We start from the raw sequence: 17,780 nt of genomic DNA, 5'->3' as shown, positions 1-17,780 counted from the left end.
TGTTTATCCTACTGCAGTGGATAACTTCACGCTTATCCACGTTATTCTGCATGTATTTTCCCACTCACTCAACCTGTCTAAGTCACCTTGAAGCCTCTGCATTGCTCACATTTCCACCAAGTTTCGTGTTGTCAGCAAACCAGTAAATGCTGGCCTTGCCAGGGACATTCCATATCCCCAGTATGAATTAAACAAATACAATGCAACATTTTGCTGTGTTTATTAATTGCAACTTCACATTAATGAGCCCAATAGGACTTCTAGGTCATTTGGTTTCACCTTAGCTATTTCAACACGATTCATAGAGTACATGCATAATATGTTTTTCTTCCCATTTGTTGTGCTTTGCTTGTGTTATAGGCAGGGGAGAGAGACAAACTGAACTCTTTTATTTCCTCACTGTCTGTCCGTAAGCAGAGGTGTTTAAATTTTTGAAATAGACTGCTTGTGAAGTCAATTTTAAAGTGACTTATAACAAACTCTCTTTAGGGTTAAATCAGAAGTATTGTTTATTCTTACATTCAAACCCGGGAGATGGTCATTGCAGCTACATACACACACGAGCACACAAGAAGGAGATGGGAAAGAAAAGAGTTTTAAAACTAGGTATAACTAAGAACAAAACAAATAAAGATAGGAATATTAATTTACTTGAACGTTAGAGTCCAGAATGTCAGTGTCCGTTGAGGGTTTCTTCATGTAGGAGTTCAAAGTTTAAGTGGGTTCAGCTAGCGAAAGTAGGAGTTGCCAAATTCCTTCAAAGTTGATGATAATGCTGTAAGATGAGATTTGTATACAGAGACTTGGTTCACTCTACAGGCGATGGCAGGACTCTTCCAGAGAACCTGGCTTTGAAGAGGTTTAAACTTGAGGCAGGTTTTGTTGTTAGCCTGGAGTCCGGCTTTGCTGTTAAAAGGCTGGATATTTAATAGCAAATTGCACTTGGAGTCCAGGAATGTAACGTTAAAACTTTCTAAAGGCCAAAGGAGCTTAGGTCATGTGGTGTTGCTCATTGATGAGTCAGTTTCAGATTAACAACCAGTTTCCATGTTTCTGGTCAAAATCCATTGTTCACCTTAGGAGATAGATGGTGGTTATTAGTGCTTCCATAGGTAATGAGTTTTGATGGCTCTCTCTCTCTCTTTGCTTTAAGTCAAGGATGCCAACTCAGACTGACTGTTGCTCCCTTGTTTCATGATTGTAATGGGTCCACACAATGATGGTGTGAGATTCCACAAGAATGCGGGTTGAGCTTTCTCCTGTAATTACTGTTGGAAGTTTCCAGGACTGTAGCCAGCTTGCAAATCATGTGACCTGTAGCAGCTATGGTTTTTGGTCCAGCAAAGTCCATTTTTGAATAAGCAGGAAGTCAGGTTTGATTTAAACAGTTCATGGTCTCTTTCGTGTCTTAAGGACATGACAGTTGTCTCCGTTAAATTTCATCCAATATTATTCTGTCCACACCCACCTTTTGTCCAACAAATTCTATCATTCCTGAGCTGCCTCCTCCGATTCTTGTTTTGTGTTTTTAATAATAGTGATCGATCCAGAGACTGGGATTTCCTCCGAGCTGCTCCCACTGCACCGCCGTAACTTCAGCAGCAGGATCTTCATTTCATAATGTGACACAATGGCCATTTCAGCCCCATGATCTTCTGAGGAGCCCCATGTTCCTGGACCTCAGGTGTCACTGGAATAATTAGTCAAAAGGCACATACAAGGAAGCATGGTGCAAGAAATGTAGTAGGGTGACTTGATGTTTGAACTTGCCCAATATTTTATTAAAGCAAATTGCACATTTATGCTGATCTTTGTTAATAATGAAGAGTAAAGGCAAATTGCTTAAAAAGGGTTTTTCACGCTAAAAGTTGTTACTATTCCATTACAGTGCCAACAATAAACCAAAGACAGTGACCCCATAGTAATGTTTTGGACAGGGGAAGACCATTTATATACCTCACCAAATCTTCTATCCGGCTCCTTGCCACGGATGTGGAATGAGTAGCTCCATGTCCCAATAGTCATTATTCAGCCCTTGTTTAACATTTTCCATGTGTTCTGGCCCTCCACCCTGCTGCTACTCTGATTTGCAATCCTATCGCTCTTTTCCTCAGGTTTTGCTCATATTTCCTGTTTTCCTTTGACATCTTTAACTTCAAACAGTGTTCTTTAGTCCTCAAATCAAGCAAGTTTCTCAAAGGTCAGAGGCTCAGGAACATATTTAGGCAGCACAAGGCAAGCTGTGGCTTGCAGATAACCTGTGCTACACCTAACATGGGAGTGCATAATGCTAACACTGGGAAGAAACGAAATGGAAATGTACCTTACTTCAGCACTGACATCAATCATCAAGCATAAAGTTCATAAAAATATGTAACAGTAAAGAAGAGAAGCCCTTGAATTAAAGCAATGGACATGTACAATTTCAATTGATAAAGGTGGAACTGATTGATGAATGAGCTCTGAGGTGGAACAGATTCATGCTCAGCTATTTCACTGCAATGAAAACATCCTTAGGATATGCAATCTTTTGTGTTATGTTATGCTCAATGTGGTAAATATAAATCCATTTCTTGCAAACCCATGGCTGTCTGCTTTATTTATCATTCAGTGTCTAAAAGGCAACCAGGCAGTAGTACAGGATTGTGCTTGTACCATAGCCTGCTTGTTGGGGAAATTTCATATGGTACAGCTCTTGTTCGCCAACTCATGATAATATTTGGAGTCTGTCTTCAAGCAGCATGGAAGAGGTCACAGTCTGACAGAGAATAAAAAATTAACATGAATTATAAGAATGAGATGAAATGGTGAAGGTAAAGCATTCTGAGATTTGCAAACAGTCACCTGGTGGTATAGAATGTTGTTGAAATAACCAAAGCTTTGTTGCCAAAGCTTTTCATCTTGCACTCATTGGGACAAATGCAAGAATGCCAAATTTCAAGCAATCACAGCAATTTATACTACAGCAGAAAAGGATGCTGATTGTTTGGCAAGTCAATTCTGATTGGCTGAGGCATTGCCATGTTGAAAGGAACAGGGAATAATAGGCTCCCCAAACTCCCAGGTAATTCAAAAACAGCGCAAAACTTGAACATATACCTTTTGTTTGCAGAGAACAGGTCCCTGTATATGCTCAAGCCTTGCACCTTTTTGAATTACCCAGAAGCTTGGGGAGCCTATAGTTCCCCACTGACTTCTCAATGGCAACACCTTAGCTAATCAGTATTGTCTTGCCAACCAATTAGTATTGCTTTCTCATGTAATATAAATTGTTGTTATTGTCCAAAATTTTGTATTCTTGCATTTGTCCCAATGAGTTCAAGATGAAAAGCCTCTGCATCATGTCTCTCTTTTCAGCAATATTCTAAGATTCTTTCTCAAAAATGTTCTCGACATCGACATGAAAATAGACAGTCTGAAACTATCTAGGGCTCTCTCCATAGTTATCCAATGAAAAACTGAGTGACACATTTCAGAACAATTTCAGGCTCATCCACACCCTGTGCTCAATTGGCTGGTCTCGAAAGGGTTGGCTTGCCTCGGTGGTGGTGTTTTTGCATCTGAGTTAAAAGGCCCTGGGTTCGGGCCCCAGTCCAAAACTCGAGCACACAACTTAGGCTGACATTTCAGTCTAGAATGCTGCAGCATTTGAGTTGTTGTCTTTCAGATGGGATGTCCAAGTGCAACCCAATGTGCTTGTTGACGTAGACTAAGTGATCCTAGGGTACTAGCCAACTGCTTTGACAAACACCACCAAAAATAAATTATTTGGTTAGTTCTCAATTTGCTGAATGTAAATTGGCTGCCCTGATTGCTCATGAAACATAGAATGGTTCCAGCACAGAAGGAAGCTATTTGACCCATCGTGCCTGTGCTGGCTCTCTGAAAGACCAATTCAACTAGTGCCACTCCACTTTATTCCCATAGCCCTGCATTTTTTTTTCTTTTTAGATAACTATCCAATTCTGTTTTGAAAGCCATGATTCAAGCTGACTCCATTACAGTCCCAGGCAGTGAATTCCAGATTCTAACCACGCACTATGCAAAAACTTTTTTCTTCATCCTGCCATTTTTTCTTTTCCCAATCGCCTTAAATAAGTGTCCTCTGGTTGTTGACATTTCTGACAATTGGAATAGTTTCTCCCGATCTACTCTGTCCAGAATACCTTTATCAAATCTCCTTTCAACCTCCTCTTCCCCAAGGACAACAGTCCCAGCTTCTCCAATCCATCCTCATAGCTGAAGTTCCTCATCCCTGAAACCTCTCTTCTGAGTCTTTTCTGCACCCTGTCTAATGCCTTCAGATCCTTCCTAAGGTATGGGTCGAACCAGTGTTTCATACTTGTTTATCATGACTTCCTTGCTTTTGTACTCTATGCCCTGATTTATGGAACCCAGTATCCTGTATGCTCTACTAAGCACTTTCACAGCCTGCCTACCCTGCAACCTTTATTGATTTGTGCACATATACCCAAGGACCTTCTGCTTCTGTACCCCATTCAGGATTGTCCCCTTTATTTGATATAGCCTCTCCCCATTCTTCCTACCAAATGAATCACTTCACACTTCTGTGAATTAAATTTAATTTATCACTTGTCCATCCATATCAACAGCCTATGCTGTTTTGAAGTTCTGCACTATCCTCCTCACAGTTCACAATACTTCCCAAGTTTCGTGTCACCTGCAAATTTCGAAGTTGCCCCCTGTACACCCAAATTTAGGTTATTAATATATATCAAGAAAAGCAGTGGTCCTAATGCTAACCCATGGAGAAACCCCACAAAATGCTTTCCTCCAGTCCTAATTGCTACACTCTGTTCCCCGTCACTCAGTCAATGTTGTACCTATGCTGCTTCTGACCCTTTTATTTCATGGGGTATAATTTTGTTGACAATCCAGTAATTTGGCACTTTATCAAAAGACTTTTGGAAGTCCACGTACACCATATGAACCATATTACTCTCATTCACACTTAATGTTACCTCATCAAAAAGTCAGTTAACCACATTTTTTCCTAAAAACATATCACCTGCATTTGCCTAAGTGACTATTAATTGTATCCTGAACTATCATTTCCAAAAGGTTTCCTACCACCAAGATTAAACCATTTGGCCTATAGATGCTGGGGGTATCCTACATTTTTTTGAACAAAGGTGTAACATTTGCAATTCTCCAGTCCTCTGGTATCATCCCCATATCTAAGGAGGATTAGAAGGTTATGGCCAATGCATCCCCAATTTCCACCCTTACTTCCCTCAGTATTCTTGGATGCAACTCGATCCTACTAGCTTATCAACTTTAAGTAAATGTTGTACCTAATAACTATCTATCTAATAACTCCTGTTTTTCAATTTTTTAGCCGATCCAATGGCTCAACAACCTTCTCTTTCACTGTGATTTGGAATGTATGTCATACCTCAGCCCTGCCCACTACCACCATGCATAAATCCCCTTCTAGCTCCCTAATCAGCTCTACTCCTCCATTTAGAACCCTTCTACTTTTTATATGCCAATAGAAGACTTTTGGATTCCTGTTCAAGTTAGCTGCCAGCCTCTTCTTTTATTCTCTCTCTCCTTCTCTTAATTTGGTTTTTCATTTCCCCTCTGAACCTTTAATATTCAGCCTAGTTCTCAATTGTATGATTCACCTGACATCTGTCATGTGTAGCCTTTTCCTGCTTCATCTTAATCTCTATCTCTTTTACTACCCAGGGAGCTCTGGATTTGTTTGTCATTACTTTCACCTTTGTAGGAATATACTTGAATGATCTCTTCTTCAAAGGTGGCCCATTGTTTATTTACAGCTTTGCGTGCAAATCTTTGATTCCAATTTATCTGGTCCAGATGGTGGAGATGGTGGGATTTGGGAAGATGATGATGTAGTGGCTATGTCACTGGGCAAGTAATCCAGAGGTCCAGGCCCTTGTTCTGGGGGCAAGGGTTTGGATCCTATCATGGCAGTTGGCGGAATTTAAATTTTAATAAAGCTGAAATATAAAGCTATTCTCAGTAATGGTGACCATGAGACTCTGACCAATTTTCATTAACAACCCATCTGGTTCACTGATGTCCTTTATGGAGGGAAATTCACAATCCTTACCTGGACTGGCCTACATGTGACTCCAGATCCACATCTGCGTGGTTGACTCTGAACTGCCCTCTGAAATGGCCTAGCAAGCCACTCAGTTAAAGAGCAATTAGGGAGGGATGGGCAACAAATGCTGGCCTTGCAAGAGGTGTCCCATCTCGTGAAAGAATGAAGACAAAGAAGATCCATTCTTACCCCATTGAAGTTAGCTTTCCTCCAGTTAATTATCCTTATTCTGGAGTTGCTCCTTTGTCTTTTCCATTGTTAGCCTGAACTTTATGATACAATGATCACTCCTCTCTCCCAAATGTTCCCCTACTGACACGTGATCCACTTGACCCATCTCATTCCCCAGAATCAGATCCAACAATATCTGCTTCCTCATTGGGCTGGAAGGATACTGATGTAAAAAATCCTGAACACACACTTGTCCTCTCTTACCTTTACAGTATTACCATTCCTGTCAAAATTAGGATAATTAAAGTCCTCCATTTTAACTAGTCTATAATTTTTACACCTCTCTGTGATTTCCTCGCAGATTTGTTCTTTTGTAATTCCCACAAGTTGGTGGCCCATAGAATACACCAAACAATGTAATGAAACCTCCATTGTTTATTATCTCTAACCAAATAGTTTCTGTTCTTGACACCTCTAGGCCAACCTCCGTATCAGCATTATAATGTTCTCCTTAATCAATACTGTTATCCCTCCTCCTTTCTTTCCTTCCCTACATTGCCTGAATACCTTGTATCCAGGAATATTTAGTACCCAGCCTTGCTCTTTTATGAAGCATGTCTCCATTATCATCTCAACATCATATTTCCACATGGCTATATACACTTGCAGCTCACTGACCTTACTGGTCACATTCCATGCATTCCCCTAATTTAGACATTTTTGCATTCTGTCTTACTGTGGCCCCCATCTAATACCTTACTTTTTATATATTCTTTCATGGGATGTTGGCCTTGCTCTTGAGAAGGTGGTGATGAGCTGCCTTCTTGAACCGCTTGCAGTGCATGTGGTGTAGATACACCCACAGTGCTATTAGGGAGGGAATCCAGGATTTTGACCAAGTAACAGTGAAGGAACAGTGATACATTTCCAAGTCAGGCTGATGTGTGGGTTGGTGGGGAACTCCCAAGTAGTGGTGTTCCCATGTGTCTGCTGCCCTTGTCGCTCAAGGTGATAGCGTTTATGGGTTTGGAAGGTGCTGTTGAAGGACCCTTGGTGAGTTGCTGCTGTGCATTTTGTCGATGGTACGCACTGCTGCCACTGTACGTCAATGGTGGAGGGAGTGGATGTTGGAGTTGGTGGAAGGGATGCCAATCAAGGGCTGCTTTGTTCTGGATGGTGTTGAGCTTCTTGGGTGTTGTTGGAGCTGCACCCATCCAGGCAAGTGGGGAGTATTCCATCACACTCCTGACTTGTGCCTTGTAGATGGTGGACAGGCTTTGGGGAGTCAGGAGGTGTGTTACTCGCCACAGGATTCCCAGCATCTGACCAGCAACAGTATTTATATGGCTGGTCCACTTCAATTTCTGGTCAATGGTACCCTCCAGGATGTGATCGTGAGAGCAGAGCTAAGGATCAGGAGCTGAATACGAAAATCAGGAGCAGAGCTGGGGATCGATGGCTGGATAAGAAGGAATGGGAGCAAGGGAAAGAATCAAAAATGCTGAGAGATCAGAGGCAATATAATACTTCGGAATACACCTGGTGCCATGTGCAAATGAATATAGAATGAGAGGATAGAGATCAATGTGTGGCTGTAGAGATGGTGCAGGAGGGAGGGCTTTGCTTAAGTAAACAGACCATGCCCTCTTCAACCCTATTGCCTGTAGTAAATAATTTATTGCAGTGAAATCTCTGGTTATTGGTCTCTTCTCCCGGAGTTCCTCCCCAGGGCACAGCACACTCTTAGACCTGTCTTGCTACTCTATGCCCTTTGAAGAATGGTCCTGATTTCACAGTAGGTAATGGTGGAAGGTATGTATTCTATACTTCTCCTGTGGTTTCCGAAACAAGCAGGTTGCTAAGAGAAGCCACCAATTATTAAATGATTGATAGTAACCCACGACCTTCCAAAAAAGCAAACATTTCTTCATGGGAACTCCACTCATTTTGATGTGTAGTTGCAGACATCAGACAGACTTTATACCTTCAGGAACTGTCAGTGCTGGAGGGTCTGTTAGGAAGCGAGGCTACGACCACCCACAATTAACTAGAGATCACTTTTCACTGAAAGGCCAGAGAAAAGATGAAAATCGCAATCCTGCCACTATTGTGCTAACTGCACCTGAGGGATTAGCTTCCAACTTTTAGGTTAACACTGTAGATTCAGCACTCATCACTTTACTTGCCTGTTTTCCCATTGGCAACAACAATAAACACCCTTTATAATTCTGATACTGGGAGCAGTACAAGAAAGTAGTTGTATACTGACCTTGCTTTATATGGGTTTTGTAATAGTGAGTGAGTCATAAGAGAAAGGACAAAATCCTATTAAAAGTGATGGCATATCAGACAACATTATTTAATGCTTTGGTTTAAAGTACTTATATTTACTTTGTAGAGGCAACACAGGGTAATAGAGAAAACAATTTCTTCACATGATCACCATCCTGTCAGTCGGAGAAGTCCTTCAGGCAAAGTTGTCTTCACACACTCGTTGCATTTTGTCAACTTCTTTGAGAGAAAATGTAGTAAGGTTGTCTGTTGGCGGAGATTAATTATTTTAAAAAAATCAACATAAAGTAGCAATATCTGATTGTGCCACGTGTGTGGGATTTCGCAGGAACATAACAACAACTTGCATTTATATAGCAACTTTACTGCAATAAAAATACCCAAAGATACCTTTGCAAACAAAATTTGACACTACCACAGTAAGAGGCATTGACCAGGTGAATGAAAACATGGTCAAAGGTTTTCAGGAGGAAAAGAGAATTAGGGAGGCAGGGAACTTAGGAAGAGAACTGTAAAGCTTAGACAGCTGCAGGGAGGGCCACCAGTGGGAGAACAAGGGAAATCAGGGGTGCACGACGGGTCAGAATTGGAGGAGTACAGATTTCTCGGTGGGCCGAGAGTTTTCAAAAATTCATTCATGGGATGTGGGCTTCACAGGTTGGGCCAGCATTTATTGCCCATCCCGAGTTGCTCTTGAGAAGGTGGTGGTGAGCAGCCTTCTTGAACCACTGCAGTCCATGTGGCGTGGGTACACCTACAGTGCTGTTAGGGAGGGAGTGCCAGGATTTTGACCCAGCGACAGTGAAAGAACGGAGATATATTTCCAAGTCAGGATGGTGAACAACTTGGAGTGGAATTTCTAGGTGGTGGTGTTTCCATCTATGTTGGTGGAGATTACAAAGATGAGGAAGGAGGAGGCCATGGAGAGATTTCAATACAAGGATGAGCATTAAACATATCTGTAGACCATTAGATATTTCAGGGTGATGAGGGACACTTGGCCCATCTTTGTTCATCTATCCACGCAGATCCTCTTATTATCAGTTTCCTTCACTGGAATTTTACAATCGCATGTTCCTATGAAAACATCATCATTTATCAGCAAAAGCTGCCCTCAGAACTAAATACACATCAATATAATTTCACAGTGTAGGGCATGAGGGCTTTATCTGTGTGTCTAGGAATCTAGAAGGTGAAAACATGGGGCAATTGCTTTGCTCATCACTGTAATTAATAATATCAAAAATAGGTTTGTGAAAATTTCCCCATTTGGTGTTTCAGTACAGATAAGATAAAATGATGCATTTCTGATTTTAACTTAATGTGGTTAAGGGTGGGTGGTGGGGCTAGGAAGATTGAGCCCAGTCCACTGTCATTGCCATAGATCTGAGACATTTTGAGGCTGAGGCTTCATTTCAATGCTGTATGGAAGTTGCAGGCACAGCTTGCTATGTAGATGTAGATATACACATGGAAGTAGAAGGGCAAGAAATTGGCCCATCTCTGATACTGACCAACCAATAGCTAGAGCCTTGGATGGCTGTAGGCGTTCCAGGGATCGGGTGGAAGTAAGTAGTCCCAGGGTCGAGGGAATGTTGTTTGGGCTGGCAGCATGCTGCAGATTTTTATTAATGGGCCCTGGAGAGCACCTCTGCTCCCATCCTCACCAAAAAAAAAAACATTTTCTGTGGCCCCTTTAAGGACAATTAGGCCAGTTAGCACCTGGGACAAATTCCACACATTTGTACATCAAAATAAGGCCCAGAGTGCTATCTACATTATAGGACACAGGTCACATGTTATGAGTGGTTTCCAGCTTGAACCAAATTGAATCTGTGTCCTTCCATCTCAGGAGCCTATCCAAGATGCCAGTAGATGGAGCACCAGGGCAGGAAGTAAACTGATACAATTTTCAGGCTGTAACTTCCCCATTTATGGTAGGGCAAATTAAAATCAGACCTATTGCATCTTCAGTGTTGCTGAAAAAAAGAGACATGCTGTCAAAGCTTTTCATCTTGCACTCATCAGGACAGAATCACAAGAATACCAAACCTCAAAGGGAACCACAATTTATGCCGCATGAGGAGAGTGTGCTGATTGGTTGGCAAGTGGACTCTTATGGGTAGAGGCATTGCCACAGAGAATGTGCCAGGGGACAGTTAATTGCTTTTGTTTAAATTCAAACCAGGTAGGTCAACTTTGATTGGTTAAGGTGTTGCCATGGGGAGTGAACCAGGGAATGGCTGTCCCCCAAGCATTTGTTTCGTTGAAAAAGGCACAAGGCGTGGAGATTTTCTTTCTGTTTGCAAAGAACAGGGCCCTGAGTGTGAGTATACGTAGCTTCTAACATGCATAAGTGAACCAAGCTATAAGCCCAATTGATAATCTTAAATTGGTTGTTAGTGTAATTCTTAGCACAATAGGGATTGTATAGTAGGTGTTGTCCAAACGCAGAATCACTTCTAATGTTTTGAGTTTTGCAAGCAGGGCTGGTTAAGTATGGTCAGTACTTTGCTTGTTAGAGACAGCTGAAGAGGCATGCTGTTTGATATGGCGCACCAGTCACTGGGACATATGGCCTACATACCCAATGTCACTGGGACTGAAATTCATATATCACGTTACTTATTTGTGTGGTAGGCAGGACATCTTATTGGCTTAACGGCAGCATCCTGTTAATGGAGTATACCATTCGTGTTGTTACTGCATAGTATCAGTGTGAAAAGGCTAGCTTCACCTGTTACTCAAATTTTTGAGATGCCTTACTTCCAGGGTAATCTGAGGCAGACTGAGCACTTATAGAGTCATAGAAGTCTACAACACAGAAAAAAGTCCTTCAGCCCATCGAGTCTACGCCGGTCAAACAAGTACCTAACTATTCTAATCCCATTTCCAGCACTAGGCCCATAGCCTTGTATGCCATGGCATCGCAAATGCACATCCAAATACTTCTTAAATGTTATGAGGGTTTCTGCCTCTACCAGCCTTTCAGGCAGTGAGTTCCAGATTCCCACCACCCGCTGGGTGAAAAAATTCTTCCTCACATCCCCTCTAAACTGCCTGCCCATTACCTTGAATTTATGCCCCTGGTTATTGATCTCTCCACCAAAAGGAAAAGTTCCTTCCTGTCTACCCTAGCTATTCCCCTCATATGCCACCTCAATCATGTCCCCCCGCAATCTCCTCTGCTCCAGGGAAAAAAACCCCAGCCTATCCAATCTCTTCTCATTACTAAAGCTCTCCAGCCCAGGCATCATAGAACCTTAGAACCATAGAATAGTTACAGCACAGAAGGAGGCCATTTAACCCATCTTGTCCATGCCAGCCCGAGGACACCCAGGTGCCCTTTCTAATCCCACCTTCCTGCACCCGGCCCATAGCCCTGCAGCTTACAGCACTTTAGGTGCAGATCCAGGTACTTTTTAAAAGAGTTTAAAGTTTCTGCCTCTACCACCAACTTGGGCAGCGAATTCCAGACACCCACTACCCTCAGCGTAAAAAAGTTCTTCCTCATGTCCACCCTACACTTTCTGCCACTTATCTTGAATCTATGTCCCCTGATTCTAGAATTCTCCATCAAGGGAAACATCCTGGTAAATCTCCTCTGCACTCTCTCTAGTGCAATCACATCCTTCCTATCATGAGGATTCCAGAACTGTACCCAATACTCTAGCTGTGGCCTAACCAGCATTTTATACAGTTCCAGCATAACCTCCCTGCTCTTATATTCTATGCCTCAGCTAATAAAGGCAAGTATCCCATACGCCTTCTTAACCATCTAAGGCTATCCTCCTCACTATTTACTACCCCACCAATTTTCATGTTATCCGCGAACTTATTGATCAACCCACCTACATTCAAGTCTAAATCATTTATATATACCACAAACAGCAAGGCACTCAACACCAATCCCTGTGGAACCCTACTGGACACAGGCATCCAGTCACAAAAATACTCCTTGATCATCACACTCTGCTTCCTGCCACTCAGCCAATTCTGGATCCAATTTGTCAAATTGCCTTGGATCCCCGTGGCTCTTACCTTTGTTATCAGCTTCCCATACGGGACCTTATCAAAAGCCTTGCTGAAGTCCAAGTAGACTATGTAAAATCCATTGCTCTCATCTACACACCTAGTAACCTCTTCGAAAAATTCAATCAAATTGGTCAGACATGACCTCCCCTTAACAAAACCATGCTGACTGTCCTTGATTAATCCCTGCCTCTCCAAGTGTAGATTAATTCTGCCCCTCAGAATTGCTCCCAATGGTTTCCCCACCACTGAGGTTAGATTGACTGGCCTGTAGTTCCCTGGTTTATCCCTTCCTCCGTTCTTGAATAACGGTACCACATGGGCTGTCCTCCAGTCCTCTGGCACCTCTCCTGTGGCCAGAGAGGTATTGAAAATTATTGCTAGCGCCCCTGCTATCTCCTCCCTTGCCTCACTCAACACATTTTAGGATGGAAAATGGCAGCCTCAGGCCCATTCGATATACAGCAAGCCATGATCTGATCAAGGTAGCCATTATTCCACAGGATAGCTTTGATGTGCCTTATTTCAGCATCAAGCTTGCAAATGGCTTGGGCCATGCAGGAACAGCATGCAGTAGCAAATGAGCATTGTGCCTTTTTCAAATAAACAAAAGCTTGGGGGACAGCCATTCCTGATTCATTCCTGCAGGGCAATGCCTTGAGCAATCAGAGTCGACTTGTTTGGTTTGAATTCAAACAAAAGCTTGGCAGTTAATTGTTCCCTGGTACATTCTCCATGGCAACATCTCTACCAATCAAAGTTCAATTACCAACCAGCACTCTCTTCTCATGCAGTATAAATTATTGTTCCCTTTGAGATTGTATTCTTGTGAATCTGTCCTGATGAGTACAAGACAAAAAGCTTCGACAGCATGTCTCTTTTTACAGCATTACCCAAGTTCTCTACTACCAGGTGACTGCTGCATCTTTACAATGTTGCTAATAGGTTAACACTTGCCCAACAGGATAATCTGGTATTTTGGCTTTTGCTTTACTTTTTTTCCTTTGGAATTCCGTGATGAGTTGAACTATTCCAATCATTAGTGAGGCCTTTAGTCTGACCAGGCATCAATCACCAAGCCCTCAATCACCAGCCAGGCCTTTAATCACCAGCCAGGTAAATCACCAGCCAGCTAGGCTTTCAGTCACCAACCAGGCCTTCAGTCACTGAGCATGCTTTTCAGTCACTTCAGGCCTTCGATCGCCAACCAGGCCTTCACTGCCACTGTGTCAAAATCCTGGAACTCCCTCCTTAACAGCACTGTGGGCATTCCTACAACACATGGACTGCAGCAGTTCAAAACAGCAGCACACTACCAACTTCTCAGGGGCAGTTAGGGATGGGCAACACCCACGCCCCATGAATAAATATATAAAAGAAAAAATCATCAACCAGACCTCAGTCACTGACCTGGCCTCCTCACCAACTGGGCTTTCAGTCACTGGCCAGGCCTTTAGTCACCTCCCAGGCCTTCATCAGTCACTGACAAGGCCTTCAAACCAGCCAGGCCTTTAATCTCTGACCAGGCTTTCAGTCAACAACCAGGCCTTCAATCAACAGACAGAGCTTTAGTCACTTATTCGGCCTTACATGTATCTAACATGGATTTGCTGCTATTCTGCAAGTAAATTTAAGAAAGTAGTAAATGGATGAAAATTTACAATCTGAATTTCTAATCTGATACAGCTGTGTACAAGACACCTGTGGTAGCTTTACAGATCAGGGTTTCTGTGAAGACAGAACAGTCTTGGCATATTATTTAATGAAAGAAAACATCTTCCATTTGTTCATAAAGCCCAATCTTAGACTCTCGGTAAGGATCCTATTAACAAGAGGCAGTCAAACAGTACATAAGTGGACAATTCCAGCGGTGTTGCAGTGCCTGTAGACTTAAGCAGAAATGGCGACTCAAAGATTACATGAAATATGGCATTAGAGGCACAGTGTGCAGAGGCTGTTACAAAGGCCTTCTGATCCATGGGGAAGCCTCAAGGTCATTACCGCTACCTCCTGAGTTTACACAATGATGGCTTCAGGAAATAATGCAGGCAGAAAGTAGAAAAATCCATCAGGGATCCAGACACCCTTGTCCAGCATTACTTACATGTAAGGTGCAGCGAAGGAGCAAGGAGAAGCGATCTGCACCTGAGGTAGGGGAATCCCAAACAAAAACAGGAGGTGCAAGAAGCACTCAGCAGGTCAAACAGCATATGTAGAGAGAAAAATAAATGAAAGGTCATTGACCTGAATTGGGTAGTGGCTGGGGGTGGGTGGGGCTGGGAAAATGATGGGGGGGTGGTGGGGTGAGCCATTTTGGGAAGGCCTCCCCGATGCATTATTGTTGCCAGGGTAGTTTCCCAGGGGGAGTCTGGGAAGCAGATCATCTTGCTGCTCCAAGAAGGCAGGCAGACAATTTAAATAGCTAAGGTGGTGTGCCCTGTGTTGTAAGTGGGGCTGGGGGACGCTGAGTCCAGGAGGTAGGCCCGGGTGTAAAGGAGAGGGTGGGGCGGCCGGGGTGGTGGGTAGTGTTGCTGAGCACCGGCAGCCCCATTGTCATGAGAGCAGCCATTGATGCTAGCGGCTCCCACCCCGGACCATGGAGTGCACAGAACTGAGGGCGCCCTTCCCAGAACTCACCGGGAGACCATGGAGATGGGAAGGTGCAGAGGGCTGCACTGCCACCATCAAAATGGCAAAGAGCCCTCAAAATGCACCTAATTAGCGCCTTAACTGTGTTAATCGGTTGCCCATATCCATGGAGCAGGCAAGTGATCCACTTCCCAGACCGCTCCTGGGAAACTACCCCGGCAGTGGGAATGCGAAAGGGAGCTGTGCAGCATGGCTGTCCCCTATTTTCCTGTCACCACTCCTGGCACCCCAGGGCTTTTGGTTTTGGTGACGGGATTTCCCTGTTAATTGCAAAGTCCAGCCCCTTGAACAAAATATTTTTCTTCTTCTTAATAGTAATTCATTTGTTTCTTTTCTGTTGTTTATTTTTATCCATGGCTTTTTTTTTTAGCTTTCTTTTGCTATTTGCACATTTGTCATTGATACTTTACTACCAGATTGCTAATTGCTAGTTTCCTACCTGCTCCCAAGCTGTTCAGTAGTATATGCAGACAATAACACTGCTTTATTCCTTTGTTATTTACAGCATTAGGATCCACCAAGTAGCTGTGACCTTTGCTATTAAATTTGCATAGCTATAGGGAAAAGGCAGGGAAATGGAAGTAATTGGACAGCTTTATTCAAATGTAGGCCTAGACATGAGGGGCTGAATGGCTGCCTTGTGTGCTGTATTAATCTGTGACATACACCAAGCGTGTATACGCTTTGAAGTTGATGGATCCATGAAGGACACAAAGGGCCAGAGTTTCCCGTGGGAAGCAAGAATCAAGTGGCAGGTTCAATTCCGGGCCGCGGCCCCGCACTGACAAGAAGCAGGAAGTAGCCACTGTGTCCACCGGGTCAGGGAATGAATTGGGCGGCAGAGTCATCGCTCAGGCAATGGGCCAGCAAGGGCACGGGACCTGAGGTAGCTCAGTCAAAAGGCAGGCCGCATTGTGACTCACTTTGGCAGCCATTGCTGTGGCTGCCATCTACACGTTAATGCCACAAAATTAATGTTTGCTACAAAAAAATGGCAAAGTTAAGATTTCGTCACATTTCAAAGGGCAGCAGAAGACCTGAAACCCGGGACAGAGTGGGCTATCGATGAATCCTTTAAAATTAGTAAATTCTTTATATAATAGGGTAGGATTTCTCTGCTGTGACCAACTTCTTCAGCATCACCTCGAACTGAATCTTTTCACATAAGCTTGCAGTCAACTCTGTCCTCATCTCCATGGAGATGGACTGACTCCTGACGGCGGCTAAAGTCTACCCGCCTTGCTGAAAATTAGAAAAATTTCCAGGGGTGGGCTCTTAATGGACAGGGGAGAGATGGTTCCCCCCCCCAACCCCCCCCAATTTTCCACCACTCGACTGACCGAAAATAGATATGTTTTAAAAGACAAAGGCTCACGTTTTCGCCACAATGGAGAGGCTCTCTGGCATGGGAAAAGTCCCGTAGATGGCCAAAAATTCTACATGATCCTTTACCGCGGGGGGGGCGGGAGTGGAGTCGGGCCAGGGTTTATGCATGTGTGGCCTAGGGAAGCAGCTGTCCATTTAAATCACCGGCTGCCTCCACTGAAGTGGGACTTCAGAAGGCCTGAGTATGAAACCCAGAGTCTGGGTTAGAACAGGTGAGAGGAGTTTGAAACTTGGTCAATTCATTCGGATAGCTAGGGCACCCCTTTGGAGAGGTCAGGTACCCCTTTGGATATGGTCCTGGGACATCTTTGGGAGTGGTAAGGTACCCTTTGGGAGAGGTAACGCACTCTTAGGGATTGTTAAAAGTGAACATCATTATTCACTTTTCACACACAAACTCATTGGAGCTGTCCAGCTGTCAAACAACTGTCAAAGAACTGCCCAATTGTCAAGGAGCTGTCAAAATTGCCCAGGAACTGTCAAAGCTGTCAAGGAACTATCAAAGGACACTAGATGAGTTGCCATGGAGGGGGTAACGGCAAAGGGTGGTGGATGGGGGGGCATGGGTTGGCATGAGTTGGCATAGGGGCTATAAAGAGTCATGAGGATGCGGGGGGCATAGGAGAATGAGGCTGATGTGCGGTGGGTAGGGTGGGCATAGGTTGACATAGGGGTTATGAGGAACAATGGGGGATGGTGGGGGCATAAGCTGGCATAGGTTGACATGGATGGGGTAGAAGGAGTGTGTTGGGGGGTTAAGGTGTGAGGGCAGATTTTTGTTTTATTCTTATTTATTTAATTGAACACAGTGCAGGAGCACAGAGTGAGGCCTTTCACCGATCCTGCTTCTGCACCCAGAGGTCACTGCACTCGCTCTGGGGTTGCGGGCCTGACTTCCAATCCATTCTGAGCAAACCCAGGAGCGAAAACCTGGGCAAAAGTGTTTTAACCTCTTGATTCTGCAACTATTAAGAATAGACAAATCCCAGAAGTTCTCATAATGTTTTTTTTTTAAAATAAGGATAAATATTTATTGCTCAAATTCTAAAATATATACCCAATAGCACCCATTTGTGCAGATTCACACTCACACACAAGAAAAGATGATTAAAAAACTTCACTGTCACACTTGCTTCTCTTGAGATGAAGGCTTAAA

The 17,780-nt window shown here is 43.5% G+C and overlaps 1 long non-coding RNA gene across 1 annotated transcript in view; it reads right to left on the bottom strand.

Annotated features, from left to right (window-relative positions):
- Window positions 1-204: 204 nt before the first annotated feature.
- Window positions 205-17,780, bottom strand: part of LOC121281243 — a 126,162-nt gene continuing 108,586 nt past the window's right edge. The window contains exons 2-3 of the long non-coding RNA XR_005943839.1: window positions 8,657-8,803; window positions 205-2,758 (exon numbers count right to left, since the gene is read on the bottom strand). This is a non-coding gene — a long non-coding RNA (uncharacterized LOC121281243). The remainder of the gene's footprint in view (window positions 2,759-8,656; window positions 8,804-17,780) is intronic.

The sequence above is a fragment of the Carcharodon carcharias genome, chromosome 1 (assembly GCF_017639515.1).
Source record: "Carcharodon carcharias isolate sCarCar2 chromosome 1, sCarCar2.pri, whole genome shotgun sequence".
NCBI classification, from domain to species: Eukaryota; Metazoa; Chordata; class Chondrichthyes; order Lamniformes; family Lamnidae; genus Carcharodon; species Carcharodon carcharias.
The sequence above is the reverse complement of the archived record's forward strand: the minus strand, read 5'-3'. Positions and strand labels throughout refer to the sequence as shown.